We start from the raw sequence: 18,078 nt of genomic DNA on the forward strand, positions 1-18,078 counted from the left end.
TCTGTTGAATTACCAGGGTAATAAAGCCAGGGTAATTATGCTGCATATACTGTAGAGCGCTTAGAGACTTCGACAAAGTATAATTATTATTATTACCATCATAACTTTGAAAGTTTATGGATGTGATTCATCAAACTTGGACATAATAGTAATCAAGCTCCACTGAACACCCTGTGCAAGTTTCAGATCACATGATCAAAATCAAAGGTCATTGAGGGTCAATGAACTTTGGCCAAATTTGGGGTATTTGTTGAATAACCATCATAACTTTGAAAGTTTATGGATCTGATTCATGAAACTTGGACATAATAGTAATCAAGTATCACTGAACATCCTGTGCGAGTTTCAGGTCACATGATCAAGGTCAAAGGTTATATGAGGTCAATGAACTTTGGCCACATTGGGGGTATTTGTTGAATTACCATCATATCTCTGTAAGTGTATTGGTCTAGTTCATAAAACATGTTGTGTGAGTTATAGTAGTTTTCAAAGTCAGCAGTGCTGCTATATTGAATCGAGTGATGCAGGTGAGACCGCCAGAGGCATTCCACTTGTTAGTTTTAAGTAACTGGGTCTGGAGAAAAGATTAACTTTGATTCTCAATTTACTCTTAGCGCATATATTCACAATACGCGCTGTATAAGTTAAAACAACAACAAAGACATTTATTCCACCATTTTTAATTAACTGGGTCAGGAGAAAAGACTAAGCTCGATTCTCGTTTTTATTTCACTGGAATATCATTGTCGTATCTTAGTTTGGACATTTATTATGATTTTTTAAATAACCAGGTCTGAAAAAAAAAGACTTTTGACTTATATTATAATTTTTTAAACAACCGGGTCTGGAAAAAAAGACTTTCGACTTATATTATAATTTTTTAATCGACCGGGTCTGGACAAAAGACTTTGCACTTTTGTGCTATATCAACGCATTACTATAGACCAATTTCACAACGTGAGAGGGCAGCAGACTGGTCGCCATGCTGCGGTGGGGGAATCAACTTTTATAGTACACAGGTCAATAGGGTATTTGGTACATTCGTTCGATTTTTTTTTATTTTGGACCAATTGAGCAGATTTCTTGTAATATTCACAATGAGCATTAATCAGAGAAGTTCAGGTCGCAGCTGTGCTGTGTTCATTTGCCACAACAATTGGAGAAAGCTTCAGGATTGGAAGCAGAGTGAATGTGAAATTCACTCGCCTTGGACTCATGAAGCCTGTTTGTGTGTGAAGCCGTCCGTACTCCCTGCATAGGTTTCCAGGCCGTGATGAAGGAATGCGTCGCCAGTTTTATTCTCTTGCCTTGCCCCCTCCTTTTGGATACTTATAGGCCTGCATAAAATGTGGTGGTGGTGGTTTTTTGTGGGGGGGAGGGAGGGGGATTTATTTGATCATGCTTAGATGGAAATATCAGTCCCTCTCTCCCTCTCTATCTCACACTATCCCTCTCTCTCTCTCCCTCTCCCCTTCTCTGTATTACACTATCCCTCTCTCTCCCTCTCTCACACACTCTCTCGCTAGCCCCCCTCTCTCTCTCTCACTACCCCCCCCCCCTTTCTCACTATTCCCCTCTCTCCTCTCACTATCCCCCTCCTCTCACACATACTCTCTCCCCCTCTCTCATCCTCTCTCTCACTCTCTCGTTCACTCTCCCGCTACTCTAACACAATTTACTAGCAACAAGAAATGAGCTCCCTGATGAAAACCAACAGCGATTCTTGGTCATCATCAACTCACTTTTACTGACAAAACTAAGGGGAAAAAGTAGCCAAAGTGCAAAAATTAATCATACCTTCATCGGTCAGATATGGCCATTGTCTTACATCGTCTACCCAGGTGTCCATGCTTTATTTTATTGATTTATGATGAAGTTAATGACACAATATCAGAGCTTATCTGTAATCTTTCATTGAATTGTACACAGAGCCAATCGCGGTCAGCGCACTTGCCCACCGCAGCAATGGCGTCGCCGATAGAGGGCCAAATACATAAACTGGCTGTGAAATTGGTCTATAGGATTTTAGTTGAGAACGGATTCGCCAAAAATCCCTTCAAATTTATTACATTTGTGGGTAAAGTCATTATAACATTTGTGGGAGATCAAAAATTATTACATTTGTGGGTAAAGTCATTATAACATTTGTGGGAGATCAAAAATTATTACATTTGTGGGTAAAGTGCATTATCACATTTGTGGGTGAAATTATTACATTTGGGGGTAAAGTGTTATTACATTTTTGGGCATTCTTACATTTGTGGGTGCAACACACCCCCACTTCCCAGGGCCATGCATATAGCAAATAAGTAGAGGAGGAAAAATTTAAAAGGTGAAATGAATGGTAGGAAGAGAAAGGAGAATTCAAAAAGGTGCTCCATCCCCACAAAGCAATAAACTGCCGAACCGAACGGAAGTTCGCTGAACTTGGCACTTCCGAACCGGACCGAACCAAACACAAATGCCTGGTTCGGAAGTTCGGTTAAAAAAAAAAAACTATGTTACTTTGCAATGCAAAAGTGCGATGAATACATAGATTTAAGTATAAAATTTAAAAAGAAAATATTGGTTAGTGATTTTGCACAAAAAGAAATTCCACTCTATATATTTTTAAAATCCACTATGATAGCTCCCATCTCGTCTTTGATTGAACTGTTATCAACTTAAGAATATTTTATTAACATGAATATAGTTTTCCTTGATAAAATGAGGGGACATTTTGAAGCTAAACTCGGTATAAAAGTGTGGTTTAATTACGTATTGCCGTAATCGATTGTGATCATAATAATTTTGTATTTAATAAAGAAAAAGAAACAGACATAAATTCATTCCTCGTAAATGACAAAGTATGACAGCTTTGGTCTCGTGTTTGATTGAATTTTTATCATTTTCAATTTTTTTTTATAAACATGAATTTTATTTTTTTCTTCATAAAATGTCGGGACATTTTAAGCTTAACTCAGTTAAAAAGTGTAGTTGAATTACGTATTGCTCTAATTGAACGTACATTTATTTGTTTTGTATTCAAAAAAGAAAAAGACAAGACATAAATTAATTCCTTGTGACTGACAAAATAATGGTAAAGTATATATATTCCACCTTCTGAAATTTCCATATTAATATAAAAGATAAATAAATAAGAGATGAAGGAATGAGGTTGAAAAAACAGAAAAGATAATAATTCAAACCAAATCAACGCATGTTCCCTGATCGATTTTCCGGAAATCAAATGGTTGGTAAGGAAAGTTGAAACAGGAAGTCCAAACAACCTGCTCTCAGTTGCTATTATACAGGTAAAATTCGTATTCCGAACTTCAAACGTTTTTCCATTGTCAATATTTTCTAAAAAGTGGTTTAATCTGGCCAATTACTAAAAATGAAATGATAAATTATCAGTTCCGTCTTGGTTCTGATGATCATCGCCGAGTGATTTCACAACACTAAAATACACAGTATAGTCCTAAAGCAGCTGGGGTCAGTAAATGAACACCACTGCTCGAAGATTAGAATTATATATAATAATAGGGATGGGATTGACAAACTCACCAGGCAAAATAGGACTTCTAAGGAGCGTTGTCCAGGTTGAAATTCTGCCAGTCAGCCATATCAGTCAAATCCACCGCAGCATGGCCGGTGACGTCACAATTATAGATTGGGGGTGGGGTAGGGAAATACGTTGCTACTACAGTCCCATATACTAATTTTCGTGTTAGAAATATGTTTGAAGTCACGTAGCGTCGATCTTTTTGGACCAAGAATGGACTGATATTTTATCTTTTTAAAGTAATTGATTGACCAGATTTAACCACTTTATAGAAAATAGGGACTTTCTAAAACATTTCATATTCTTTGGAATGTGAATTTTACCAGTATATTAACAGTTTAGTGGAGGTTTTTTACTGTTTCGACATTCCCAATCAACACTTTCCAATTTGAGAGGCTGCGTTGGCAATGACATTGTAATTGATCATGATCTTAGCTACATGAAATAATTATGAAAAAAAAATATTCTGATCTTTGTAATTCTGTAAATGTCCTGATTCTCTCGTTATCAATATTTTTTTCTTTTTCTTTTTTTTTATTTTCATTTTAAAAATGAAAGTGAAATGACTCATATTTTTTGTTTAACCACTTGACTGCGCAGCACGTAATATTACGTGCTGGGCGAGTGTACGATCTGTGCGAGGACCGTAATATTACGTGCTTGACCTATCTTCTGTTTGAGGCGTCAGTACCGCGGTGTTAATACCCCTATGATAAGAACAGCGTGTGTATGTCAAATTTTAGACTATGGACACCAGATGGCGCTATTCCACAAAAGTTTTTCGAAACTTTTGCAGTGATTTATAAATGTTTGTATTCACTTTTCCATAGTGATAGTGTACGACGCTCAGTTCAAAATGGCGACTCGCAGTGGAGAAGTGAAACAGAAGGATTTAGACAAAACTTTTGACGATAGGAGTGATAAATTTAGTGAAAGATCTGGGTCAGAAGGGGAAGATGATTTTTTAATGGATATTGGAAATAGTGATGAGGAAAGTGATGTGATTATTTCGAATTTGTTCCCCCAAGTTGCTGTTGGTTGTAGTCCCAAATTGTAGTCCCATTCAGTAGCACCAGGGGGTCAGTGCGCATTACAGCCTATAGCAGTCAAGTGGTTAAAGATTAAAACGAAAGAAAGTTGTGCTACAATTTTCATAACTATTCTTTTTAGAAACAAAATTTATAATAAATATATGACAGCTCAGTCGGTAGATTATCTGTTCGTGGGTCGGCGAACTTTATTTTTTATATGTTAAAATTTAATTTGGCATTTATTGCCAAACCCTGAACCAAACCAAAGTTCGGAAAAAAATTGCCGAACCCTGCCGAACCGAACCCGAAAATGCTGCCTGACTTGCAGCACTAGATTTGACTTTGTGTGAGGTACTTTTTGAAATTTTATCATAACTTTCAAAGTAAATGGATCTATTGCATAAAACTTGCACATGAGGGTAATCAAGTATCACATGATGAAGGCCATGGGTCATTTATGGTTAATAAGCTTAGTATTTTACGTAATATTGAATTAAATTTGATGCAAGTTAAACTCCATATTTGCATGCCTTACGAATGCACCTAAATAATACATGGCAGAATCTTGTTCGCAAATGTGTTGACCCTACATCAGACAAGTTTATCAATATCTGTTTGCATTTTATGTCCTTTACTGTAGAAAGATAATGTATTCTGTATGAGTCATTTATTTTCTGAATATTATTCACTACTTTGTAGAGTGTTGAGAATCTAAGGAAAGAGAATTGTGAATACATTGCTCCTACCACCTATTCCTGTACCTTAGAAAGATGCAAGAGAACAGAAGTGGTTCCAGTCACCTGTGAATATTGTCATCTAAACTTCTGCCTTGGGTAAGAACACAGCATCTTGATGTAAATTGTTTAATCATAATTCTCATTAATTAGGTGGTCTGTCATTTATGACAGATCACCTTTTAATTTCGTCAGAATTTTCTTTTTATTTCTTTCTTACTTTCTTTCTTTCTTTATTTTTACGGATTTTCTTGTCGCCAAGTTATCTCAAAATAGACTTGATCAATTTCATTGAATTTCATGTCATCTATAGGATCTGTCATGGACACGTCAAAATAAGCTTTTCAAGGTCATCACGTCATGATGACGTCATCTAGGCGCCATTTTGTAAAATCACATTATCAATCACATCTCCATTATCAATTATCAAAAATCAATCAAATTTACATCACATCAACTTCAGGTCAAGGTTCATTAGGTCATGTCATCACAGGTCACCTGGAGGTCACGACGCGCGCGTACGCGCGCGTCAAAATTTAAAAATGCTCAAAATCACTTTTTGACCAAACGAGAGTACGTTTTAGGTCATTCTAAGCATTTCAAAAATTTGCGCGCTCGCACGCATGCGTGCGCGTTTCCGCGCGTAACGCCTAAACGCAACACAAAATCACCGTTTTTTTTACATCATTTCATTGATAATAAAATTCTGAACAATTTGATACCTTGATCAACCTTCTACGACCATTAATAACGAAATTAACACCCGTTAAAGTTTGCAGCACGTGTGCGCGCGAGCTCTCACTATAGGCCATATATGGGCAAAAACATGCCTATTTAAAATTCACTGTAGCTCTTTAAATAATCCGTTGACCCCCAATTTTTTTTTCATATATCGATAGAGTATGAGTTGTACATTTGATTTCATGTCATCAATGTCCCTAAATTATATTATGACGTCATCAAAATGGCGCCTAAACTGAAAATTTCATTTTTTCAAAAATGACGTCATCAAATTTATGCAAATTGTGTTGTAACTTCTCGAATATAGATCGTTTTTCGCCCAGATTCCGATATGTTGTAGTTTAGAATGTACTCTTTCTCCTTAGTAAACATGATTATTCGTTTTGAGAAACGCATCATTGCGTAAAACAGCGATGAAAAGAGGCATGTCATTTTTCCTCATTTTGCGTGTAATCTCTATGGGACATGACTTTTTCTCAAAACCAGATTCGACATTCCTCTATTTCGTGAGCCATATCTCCATTTTTTCTTGTCAGTTTTCTTTAAGCTTTTAGTATGTTGTAGCTGAGATTCTAAGCTTTCGCAAGTGTGCCCTTTATTTTTTGATCAGATGCCGGGATCATGCCCGTATTTCACTTGCAAAATTGGACTTGTAATTCTCAAAATTGCTTACGTGTATTCTCTATGGGGAATATCGTGGCTTTGACTGCTTTCTAAAGGGCGCGGGTTCGAGTCCTGGGGTGAACAAGATGAATTTTTTTTTTCACTTTTTTTTTCTTTTTGCCACTTCTTACATGATACTTTATGATAATTAAAAGGTATAAAAGTTTAAATTTAGCAAGATAAAACAGATTATAATTGCTTTTTTCATATCACATGTATTTTGCGTGTAATCTCTATGGGACATGACTTTTTCTCAAAACTAGATTCGACATTCCTCTATTTCGTGAGCCATATCTCTATTGTTTCTTGTCAGTTTTCCCTGAGCTTTTAGTATGTTGTAGCTGAGATTCTAAGCTTTCGGAAGTGTGCCCTCCATTTTTTAATCAGATGCCGGGATCATGCCCGTATTTCGCTTGCAAAATTTGAATTGTAATTCTCAAACTTGCTTACGTGTATTCTCTATGGGGAATATCGTGGCTTTGACTGCTTTCTAAAGGGCGCGGGTTCGAGTCCTGGGGTGAACAAGATGAATTTTTTTTTTTCACTTTTTTTTCTTTTTGCCGCTTCTTACATGATCTTTTATGATAATTTAAAGGTATAAAAGTTTAAATTTAGCAAGATAAAACAGATTATAATTACTTTTTTCATATCACATGTATTTTGCGTGTAATCTCTATGGGACATGACCTTTTCTCAACACTAGATTCGACATTCCTCTATTTCGTGAGCTATATCTCCATTGTTTCTTGTCAGTTTTCCCTGAATTTTTAGTATGTTGTAGCCGAGATTCTAAGCTTTCGAAAATATGCCCTCCATTTTTTGATCAGATGCCAGGATCATGCCCGTATTTCGCTTACAAAATTGGAATTGTAATTCTCAAATTTGCTTACGTGTAATCTCTATGGGGAATATGCTAGCTCAATGGATAACGCATTTGACGTGTTCGTCCGTATTGCTGACGTGTAGGTCCGTGTTGCTGACGTGGTGGTCCGTGTTGCTGACGTGTAGGTCCGTGTTGCTGACGTATTGGTCCGTGTTGACGACGTGCTCTGCCGGCATGATCCGTGTAGATCCGTGTGAAGCTGCCGTGTTGACAGTCATCTGGGGCAAAACTATCCCGGACCTCCCCGGATCATGCCGGCATTGCCGTGTTGATCCGTGAGGTATAATCATCTATCTTGTATCTGTTTGAAGATGTATGTCTGACAATTGTCATCACCACATCAATAATCACATTTAGTAATGGTCAAAACTTATTCTTAGGATGTCTACGATCAAGATTATCAATGATATCTAAATGATTTATTTCATACATCAGCCGACACTGAATGACAAATCATGACAGACCACCTAATTCGTCCGCATGACGAATTAAATTCTAGTATTTTAATTGTAATTGTTAGACTTTCATTGATTTATTTTTCGCACCTATGTTTGTCGCCAACTTTTCTCCGAATCGGCTGAATCAAATTTGCTGATTTTTTTGTCATACATAAGATCTGTCATGGACACGTCAGAATAAGCTTTTCAAGGTCATCAGGTCATGATGACGTCATCTAGGCGCCATTTTGTAAAATCACATTACCAATCATATCTCCATTATCAATTATCAAAAATCAATTAAATTAACATCATACCAACTTGATGTCAAGGGTCATCAAATCATGTCATCAAAAGTCGACCGGAGGTCACAACGCGCAAGTACGCGCGCGTCAAAATTTCAAAATGCTCAAAATCACTTTTTGACCAAACGAGAGTATGTTTTAGGTCATTCTAAGCATTTCAAAATTTTGCGCGCGCGCACATATGCGCGCGCGTTTTCCTCGCGTAACACCTTAACACAGTGCAAAAACACCGTTTTTTTACATCATTTCATTGATAATAAAATTTTGAACAATTTGATAACTTGATCAACCTTCTACGACCATTAATAACGAAATCAACACCCTTTAAAGTTTGCAGCACGTGTGCGCGCGAGCTGTCACTATAGGCCATATATGGGCGAAAACATGCCTATTGAAAATTCACTGTAGCTCTTTAAATAGTCCATTGACCCCCAATTTTTTTTTTCATATATCGATAGAGTATGAGTTGTAGATTTGATTTCATGTCACCATTCTCCCTAAATTATATCGTGACGTCATCAAAATGGCGCCTAAACTAAAAATTTCATTTTTTCAAAAATGACGTCATCAAATTTATGCAAATTTGGTTGTAACTTCTCGAATATAGATTGTTTTTCGCCCAGATTTCGATATGTTGTAGTTTAGAATGTACTCTTTCTCCTTAGTTAACATGAATATTTGTTTTGAGAAACGCATCATTGCGTAAAACAGCGATGAAAAGAGGCATGTCATTTTTCCTCATTTTGCGTGTAATCTCTATAGGACATGACTTTTTCTCAAAACTAGATTCGACATTCCTCTATTTCGTGAGCCATATCTCCATTTTTTCTTGTCAGTTTTCTTTAAGCTTTTAGTATGTTGTAGCTGAGATTCTGCGCTATCGCGAGTGTGCCCTTCATTTTTTTATCAGATGCCGGGATCATGCCCGTATTTCACTTGCAAAATTGGACTTGTAATTCTCAAAATTGCTTACGTGTATTCTCTATGGGGAATATCATGGCTTTGACTGCTTCTTAAAGGGCGCGGGTTCGAATCCTGGGGTGAACAAGATGAATTTTTTTTCCCCTTTTTTTTCTTTTTTGCCACTTCTTACATGATCCTTTATGATAATTTAAAGGTATAAAAGTTTAAATTTAGCATGATAAAACAGATTATAATTACTTTTTTTCATATCACATGTATTTTGTGTGTAATCTCTATGGGACATGACCTTTTCTCAAAACTAGATTCGACATTCCTCTATTTCGTGAGCCATATCTCCATTTTTTCTTGTCAGTTTTCCCTGAGCTTTGAGTATGTTGTAGCTGAGATTCTAAGCTTTCGCAAATGTGCTCACCATTTTTTGATCAGATGCCAGGATCATGCCTGTATTTCGCTTGCAAAATTGGAATTGTAATTCTCAAATTTGCTTACGTGTAATCTCTATGGGGAATATGCTAGCTTAATGGATAACGCATTTGACGTGTTCGTCCGTATTGCTGTCGTGTAGGTCCGAGTTGCTGACGTGGTGGTCCGTGTAGCTGACGTGTAGGTCCGTGTTGCTGACGTATTGGTCCGTGTTGACGACGTGCTCTGCAGGCATGATCCGTGTAGATCCGTGTGAAGCTGCCGTTTGATGCCGTGTTCACAGTCATCTGGGGCAAAACTATCCCGGATCATGCCGGCATTGACTTGTTGATCCGTGAGGTATAATCATCTATCTTGTACGTATCTGTTTGAAGATGCATGTCTGACGATTGTCATCACCACATCAATAATCACATTTAGTAATGGTAAAAACTTATTCTTAGGATGTCTACGATCAAGATTATCAATGATATCTAAATGATTTATTTCATACATCAGCCGACACTGAATGACAAATCATGACAGACCACCTAATTCGTCCGCATGACGAATTAAATTCTAGTATTTTAATTGTGATTGTTAGCATTTCATTGATTTATTTTTCGCATCTATGTTTGTCGCCAACTTTTCTCCGAATCGGCTGAATCAATTTTGCTGATTTTTTCGTCAATTATAAAATTTGTCATGGACACGTCAGAATAAGCTTTTCAAGGTCATCAGTTCATGATGACGTCATCTAGGCGCCATTTTGTAAAATCCCATTATATATCATATCTCCATTATCAATTATCAAAATTCAATTAAATTTACATCATACCAACTTCAGGTCAAGGGTCATCAAATCATGTCATCAAAGGTCAGCTGAAGGTCACGACGCGCGCGTACGCGCGCGTCAAAATTTAAAAATGCTCAAAATCACTTTTTGACCAAAGTAGAGTACGTTTTTGGTCATTCTAAGCATTTCAAAAATTTGCGCGCGCACACGTATGCGCGCGCGTTTCCGCGCGTAATGCCTTAACGCAGTGCAAAAACACCGTTTTTTTTACATCATTGCATCGATAACATAATTTTGAACAATTTGATACCCAATTTAGCTCTCTATGACCAATAATAACGAAATTAACACCCGTTAAAGTTTGCAGCACGTGTGCGCGCGAGCTCTCACTATAGGCCGTATTTGGGCAAAAACATGCCTATTGCAAATTCACTGTAGCTCTTTAAATAGTCCATTGACCCCCAATTTTTTTTTCATATATCGATAGAGTATTAAATGTAGATTTGATTTCATGTCATCAATATCGCTAAATTATGTCATGACGTCATCAAAATGGCGCCTAAATTTAAATTTCATTTTTTCAAAAATGACGTCATCAAATTTATGCAAATTTGATTGTAACTTCTCGAATATAGATCGTTTTTCGCTCAGATTTTGATATGTTTTAGTTTAGAATGTACTCTTGCTCCGTAATGTACATGAATTTTCGTTTTGAGAAATGCATCATTGCGTAAAACAGCGATGAAAAGAGGCATGTCATTTTTCCTTATTTTGTGTGTAATGTCTATGGGACATGACTTTTTGCAAAACTAGATTCGACATTCCTCTATTTCGTGAGCCATATCTCCATTTTTTCTTGTCGGTTTTCCCTGAACTTTTAAAATGTTGTAGCTGAGATTCTAAGCTTTCGAAATGTGCCTTCCATTTTTTGATCAGATGCCGGGATCATGCCTGTATTTCGCTAGCAAAATTGGACTTGTAATTCTCAAATTTGCTTACGTATGAAGTCTATGGGAAATATGCTAGCTCAATCGGTTAGGCGTCAGACTTGCATCTCATTCATTCATGCGGGCAGGGGTTCGAGTACGCAGGTGAACATGATTTTTTTTTTTTTTTTTTTATTGCGCACGATCAATTATAACAATTCTAATAATTAATAGCTAAAATATTGCAAAATAAAACAGATTATAATTACTTTTTTTCGTATTATATCTATCTTATCATATCCGTCCATCCGCTATCTGTTATAAATCTATCTATCCATATATATATATGTCTATCTGTCTATCTACCTCCTTTGTATACGTATCTGTCTATCTATCTCTCTCTGTGTATAATATAACATATCTATATGTTTAAATATGACTTGTATATCTATCGTTCTATATATCCATCAATCTATCTGCCTGTCTCTATCTTTCTATATGTATGTCTGTCTGGCTATCTATCTATATAAATCTATTTGTCTCTATCTATCTATCTATTTATCTATCTATATGTCTGTCTGTCTATCTATGTTTTATTAATATAACCACCTATCATTTATCTCTCAATCGATCACTTGATCCATCCATCGCTCCATCCATCACTCCATCCATCTATATATATAATCATCTATCTTGTATGTATCTGTTTTAAGATGTATGTCTGACGATTGTCATCACCACATCAATAATCACATTTAGCAATGGTCAAAACTTATTCTTAGGATGTCTACGATCAAGATCATCAATGATATCTAAATGACTCATTTCATACATCAGCCGACACTGAATGACAAATCATGACAGACCACCTAATTCGTCCGCATGACGAATTAAATTCTAGTTTATAACTTTTTTTATCAAGAGTGAATAGTTCTTATTTTGATTTGAATTACTGATTATTTCTAAATTTGGTATGTAATTTTGTATAAATCCCAAAAGAAAATGAAAATCCATATTTTATTGTTCGAAATGAAATCTGAATTTTTTTTATGCCAAATCGATCATGGACCCGCCTTTTGGTCTGACGCAGCCTGGTTTTAAACTTGTGACCTCTGGGTTGTGAGATGGCCGCTCTAGCAACTCAGAGTTCCCACAGTCATGGAAAATTCTGGAAAAATTTGTGGTCATGGAAAGTCAGGGGATTTGGAAAATTTGTGAAAAGTCATGGAATTGCAATAACCTCTTGGCTATGTCAGCTTTCCAGTCTGTCGTGTCTCGCATCTCTCATAATCTGTGATCGTACTCTGCTATTTAATTGGTGTTCATGATTTCCATTTTCCCAGTTTTGTGACATCCAAAATTCTACATAACTCCCAGGACGTCACGGGAAGTCTTGGAAAGCAGCAACTTAGTCATGGAAAAGTCATGGAATTCTATTTTCAAATTTCTGTGGGAATCCTGCAACTGAGCCAACACAAACATAAATCTATCGCACATTTGATGGAAGATTTATGAAGATATTGATTATATATTTGGCAGTCTATTAGAGGATGATTTTGTTTTTAGATGGTATTTGTTGATGGGGAAACTGATCACATATGTATTGTGGTTTCTGTATTCAATAAGTGGGATACATCCCTTTATGCTATTCATCCTCTTGAATGACTGTACCAAAGACAACACACAAAATTCCCTATGTGGTGACCCATCTCCCTGACCCGGGCACTATGCCCAGTTACTCAATCAAGGCCACGCCACATCCTCTTTTTACTTTGTTTTTTAACCAAGTCAAGACGTCTAAAGCTAAGTCTCCAACATTAGAATTTTAATGTTTTGAGACTTTTTTTCTAGGGTTTTTGCTTTTTATGACTCTTTTTGCTGTTATATTAATGTGAGTCTAGGTTTAGCACACTAGCGTGAGTTTTCGTGTGTTTTAACCACTAGACTGCTATAGGCTGTTATGCGCACTAACCCTCCTGGTGCTACTGAATGGGACTAACATATTTGGACTACAACCGACAACAACTTGGGGGAAAAATTGTAATTTACTATCAATAACTGGGATATACCCATTTGATTTGCTAGTTCATTACGATTAACTTGCGTGCCGAATATAGAGTACACAATTTTTCCTGCACGCGCGCTGCATCTCCCTATTAACGCACTATCCCAAGATCATCGCGCAATTTGGCGTCCATATCCTCTTTTACTTTCGCCTGCGGTCGAGTTCAGTCGCAAAGCTAAGTACACTCTTCAAAATTGCATTTCTGTTTTCCGTTTGGATACTTTTATTGTGCATTCTTCCCTTATTTCAATCTTATTTCTTTCATCTAAGATTGTGGTAAGATTATCCCGTCGCGCGGAGCTTCCGTGATATTTAATTCACGTTTCTTGTTCCTCTTCGTGAGTTTGTTTTTTTAAGATACGTTTCTCAACAGGCGGGTTGTCTTCACTTCTCCGCCCCATAGCTCTGCGCCTTCCTGCGTGTCGCGGGCGTTAACTTCGCTCCTTTTAATTCCTTCAATTCTTTTTATTCACTGACTTCTTCGTTTATACGACTCTCGTCGTGAATTTAATTGAATTATTTCTCCACAGATAGGTTCTGTAGGACGTCAGGAGCGTCGTATTTCAGCCTCGTTTCAAGTTCCTTGTCTCTTGTTTCGATTTAGTTGATTGTTCTTTTGTTTCAATCAATCCTTGTTCTTGTGTTTATTAATTGAATTAATTAGTTAATTAATTAATTAATTAATTCTTTTAATTCTTGACTTGCTCCTTTGCCTCGTCTTGAATTGAATTAATTTTATTTTCCTCTCCACAGCTTAGGCTATGCTGGACAGGTAGGGGCGTCGCCCTTTATTTTTCTCAAACTTGTCTTCAACTTGTTGTTGTTCTTGTTTTGAGTTGATTGATTGTTCTCTTGTGTTTCAATCAATCTTTTATTCTTAATTGATTAATTGATCAATTGTTATTCAACCTTTGATTAATTGTTAATTAATCGCCCTTCTTGTTCTCAAACTTGTTTTCAACTTGTTGTTGTTCTTGTTTTGAGTTGGTTGATTGTTCTCTTAGGTTCCAATCAATCTTTTATTCTTAATTGATTAATTGATCAATTGTTGATTAACCTTTTGGTTAATTGTTTAATTATTAATTAATTTTAATAATTATTTTATAAAAAAAAAAACCAGATCAGCTTAGGGCGTCCTTTTGCCGCCTATTACTTGTTTCTTTTTCGACCCTTGTCAAAAGAACAAAAAAAAAAAAAAATCCTTGTGTTTTTTTTTCTTAGCTGATCCTGCTCTTCGTCTTGGACTTAGACATTTTCTGTTTTAAATTAATTAACGTCATGTCGAGCCCTGCCCGTTCGTGTTATTAATTAAAAAAAAAAAAAATCTTCTTAACTTTGTTCTCTTAACTAAGTTTAAGAAGGTGATCCTGTTTTTTTACCTGACTTATTAATTTGATTAATAATTTCTGGTATGGATCTTTTTTTTGTCACCTTTCTTGTCCACCCACCCCTCCACCCCCTCTGTGTTTTCGCCCCTACTTGTTCTTTTCAGCTAAGAACTTACCAGGTAGATGAGCTCTTCGACTCATCTCTTGATGACTCCAACCTGCCGCTGGGAGAGAACCAGACATGGTATTGTCCCTGTGATCAGCGGCGGTGAGTATGAGGGCAAGAGAGCGAGACCCTTTGCGTGGGGCTCTTTAGGGTGGAACTGTGGTTTGCGTCCACGTGCCCTGGAAAAGGAAGGGTGGAACCGTGGAGTTGCGTCCACGTGCCCAACAGGGTGGAACTGCGTCCACGTGCCCGAGCGTTTCAGTGTGGAACCGTGGCGCAGCGGCCATGTGCCTGAAAGGTGATAGCCAAGGCTCCCTCGACGGGACCTGAACCTACTTGGGGAGTGTTGTACTAGTATAGAAAACCTCACTCCAGGGCTGCATGACCCACCGGCTATCGGGTCCGACAAGTCCAGGTTAAGAGCGTGGGACTCTTTTTCCTGGCACAGACTAGGCTCGATGCTTTGTCAGCCTCCGTCAGGGAGCATTAGCAAAGGGCTACCAGCCCCTAGTCGCTAGAGACACGTGAGCTTGACCCCGTCAATCTCACGATTAACTGATAAGGGTGGAACCGGGGAATTGCGTCCGCGTGCCCTTTAAGGTGGAACCATGAATTTGCGTTCATGTGCCTGAACGGCTTGATCAGATTGGGTGACTTTCTCATGCGAGATATCACGTCCCCCTCCCTGTCTCTTCTGCCCTCTTCTGCCCCCCCGGCGGGGGCCGCTCAGAAGAGGAAGAATAAGAAGAAATTCTTGGTCGCTAATCCCGCTTTGCGGACAGACCTATCTTTCTGATTCTTGTGCCGATGGCCAGGCGTCGTAACTTCATGTTACAACAGAACGCCCTCGAGTATCACGGATCTTTATCTTCATGCTCCCTGTCAGCTAAAACCGCCGTGTCGAGCACCAGGCAGGTCAAGCAGACAGTCGCCATCTCGCACCTCGGAGAGTCACCGGCAATACCATGATTCGCCGGCTCACACACCTGCAAGGGAAATCCCCGCTAATACACAGGTGTTATCGACATACGGGCGTCGGCCGCCATTATGTCACCAGACTCCCGATAATTGTACCCTCTTCTGCCCCCCGGCGGGGGGCCGCACAGAAGAGGAAGAAGAAGAAGAAATTCTAGGTTGCGGGCAGACCTTTCTATATCGGATCTGGATGTCACGGCGATTAAAAGTTCTCCTGTGCTTAGTAATCGCTATGCCTTCACCACCCGGTGCATTATGGTTATTTCAACCTATTTGTCTCGTATTCGGGCGGCTCGTACGAGCCCTGCCCGAGCTGCCATCACCGGTCGTCCCCCCCGGACACCGCCGGCAGCACCCGCACCGAAAACCTGGAGGGAATCGGCTATTCATATGCTAGATATCCCTCCTGTTGACATTCACAGCTATTCCCCGAGTCTTTCCTGGTCGGGTAAGCATCATCTCGGAGGAAAGAAACCACCGTATATCTCATGAGATTGTTGGCTGTGTACGTGCGTTCAGGCTTGTTTAAAGCCCCAGAATTCTCTGTTTGGCATTTCTATGCCTACTTTCTGGGCACACCCACCGTGCCGGGTCGGCGAGTTTACACCAAACTGTTCGCCGCCAGGCCATCGGTCGAGCTCTAACAGTCTATCTTATAGACTGCCCTCTATGTGGGTCAAGCTTGCGGGCGTCTCCGCCGTTTCCTCCTTGTGTGGAGTGGGCTACGGTCGATGTTTTTACCGTGCCCGTTTGTCGAATCGTCTTCTTTTTAGAAGCCTTTTCACTCGGTACACTCGAGTCGCCTTGCATGCTGCTTTCATCCTCCTTCCATGCAATGCATGTTCTCCATGGTCACCGCGCGACCGAGGATGATGTAACCGTGGATGGATGTATGCTTATGCCTGCCCAACCACGATCACTACGACCCGCTTTCTCTCGGGCCGACTGGATGAGTCTCTCCATGTAAGTGATTTACTTCACTGGAGTTCTTCTTTTAGAAACTTAAATTCTCATCCCCCGCTGCTTAGGGCGTCATTTTTGCCGCCCCCCGCAGCTTTTCGGAACTCCTTATCTTACCGATATCGGACTGTTCCACGCTGCCGCAACCGGCGCCGGCGGTGCTTGCTCTTACTATCACCAGAGAAACCATGCCTTGTGGCTGTTTTCTTAAACAACTGGTTCTCTCCGCAGACTGAAGGAAATTTTTGTGATTACTTTCCTCAAGTCTCCTTACTCCTTCGCTTGTTTCTTTAAGCGAGGACATCGACACTCTTAGCCAGTTTCCATCCCTAACTTGATAGGACAGGGCCGTTGTTACCTCATTCGATTCCGTTCGGAACGTAACTGTTGAGGTATCATATCTGGCGATGTCTGTTGGTTTAGAGCATCTCTTGATTGTCGTCTACACGTAAGATCATGACAGAGATTTTTTTCGCCAGCTCCCTCTGGCGTACGCTTGCTGCTGCTAGGGATTTCCCCGCCCAGCGGACATCCATCGCAGCCTAGCCTTACAGGCTCTCTCGGCGATGGTGGCTTGAGCCAAGCCACCTCTTCCACCGCGGGCGCTGCACCCTCAGGCGGGTGCTTTAATCAGTACGGGAGAAAGGGGATCCTGAGTTCTCTCTCGATCACTCGGTCTATCACACTTGTTTTGTCGTGATGTGTACCGCGCTGTTTCTCTGACACGCCCGGTTGAGCTGTTTTGACCAGACTGCTCTATTCTACATAGGCAGCAGGTCCGCGGCATTTTCTTATTAACAGGATGGCACTCAGTCGCTTTCTCGACACTTGACTGCCTTACGAGTAGTTTTCCTAAACCTTACTCTCCGTCGTTCCAGGTCCCTTTCGGACCACTAGAAACGTTCTGCCACAGCCCTCTATCAGAATTCTGTAGATGTTCTGCCCTCACGCATTTGAGACAGATATCGAATTCTGGCCGCTTTCTCCCACCCGGAGGCTTCTGAGATATCTCGCCTTCTCAGATTGATCGATTGATCACTTACTGAGCCTTAAAAGCTTCAGTTTTCCGATCACGATTCTTGTTGAAATTTTCAACAAATCCGAATCTTACGATCTAGTCAGCTGGTGATGTTGTTCTCCTGACACTAGGCCGAGGGCCCATGATACTTAGTATCATCCTTCTTGGGCTCTTTTTATG

The 18,078-nt window shown here is 39.2% G+C and overlaps 1 long non-coding RNA gene across 1 annotated transcript; it reads left to right on the forward strand.

Annotated features, from left to right (window-relative positions):
- The first annotated feature begins 5,098 nt into the window (after window positions 1-5,098).
- LOC121408130 lies at window positions 5,099-17,850 on the forward strand. Its single transcript, XR_005969007.1, has 3 exons — window positions 5,099-5,408; window positions 13,180-13,181; window positions 17,839-17,850. It is a non-coding gene; the product is annotated as an uncharacterized LOC121408130 (long non-coding RNA).
- Window positions 17,851-18,078: the final 228 nt, after the last annotated feature.

This window comes from Lytechinus variegatus, chromosome 2 (genome assembly GCF_018143015.1).
Source record: "Lytechinus variegatus isolate NC3 chromosome 2, Lvar_3.0, whole genome shotgun sequence".
NCBI classification, from domain to species: Eukaryota; Metazoa; Echinodermata; class Echinoidea; order Temnopleuroida; family Toxopneustidae; genus Lytechinus; species Lytechinus variegatus.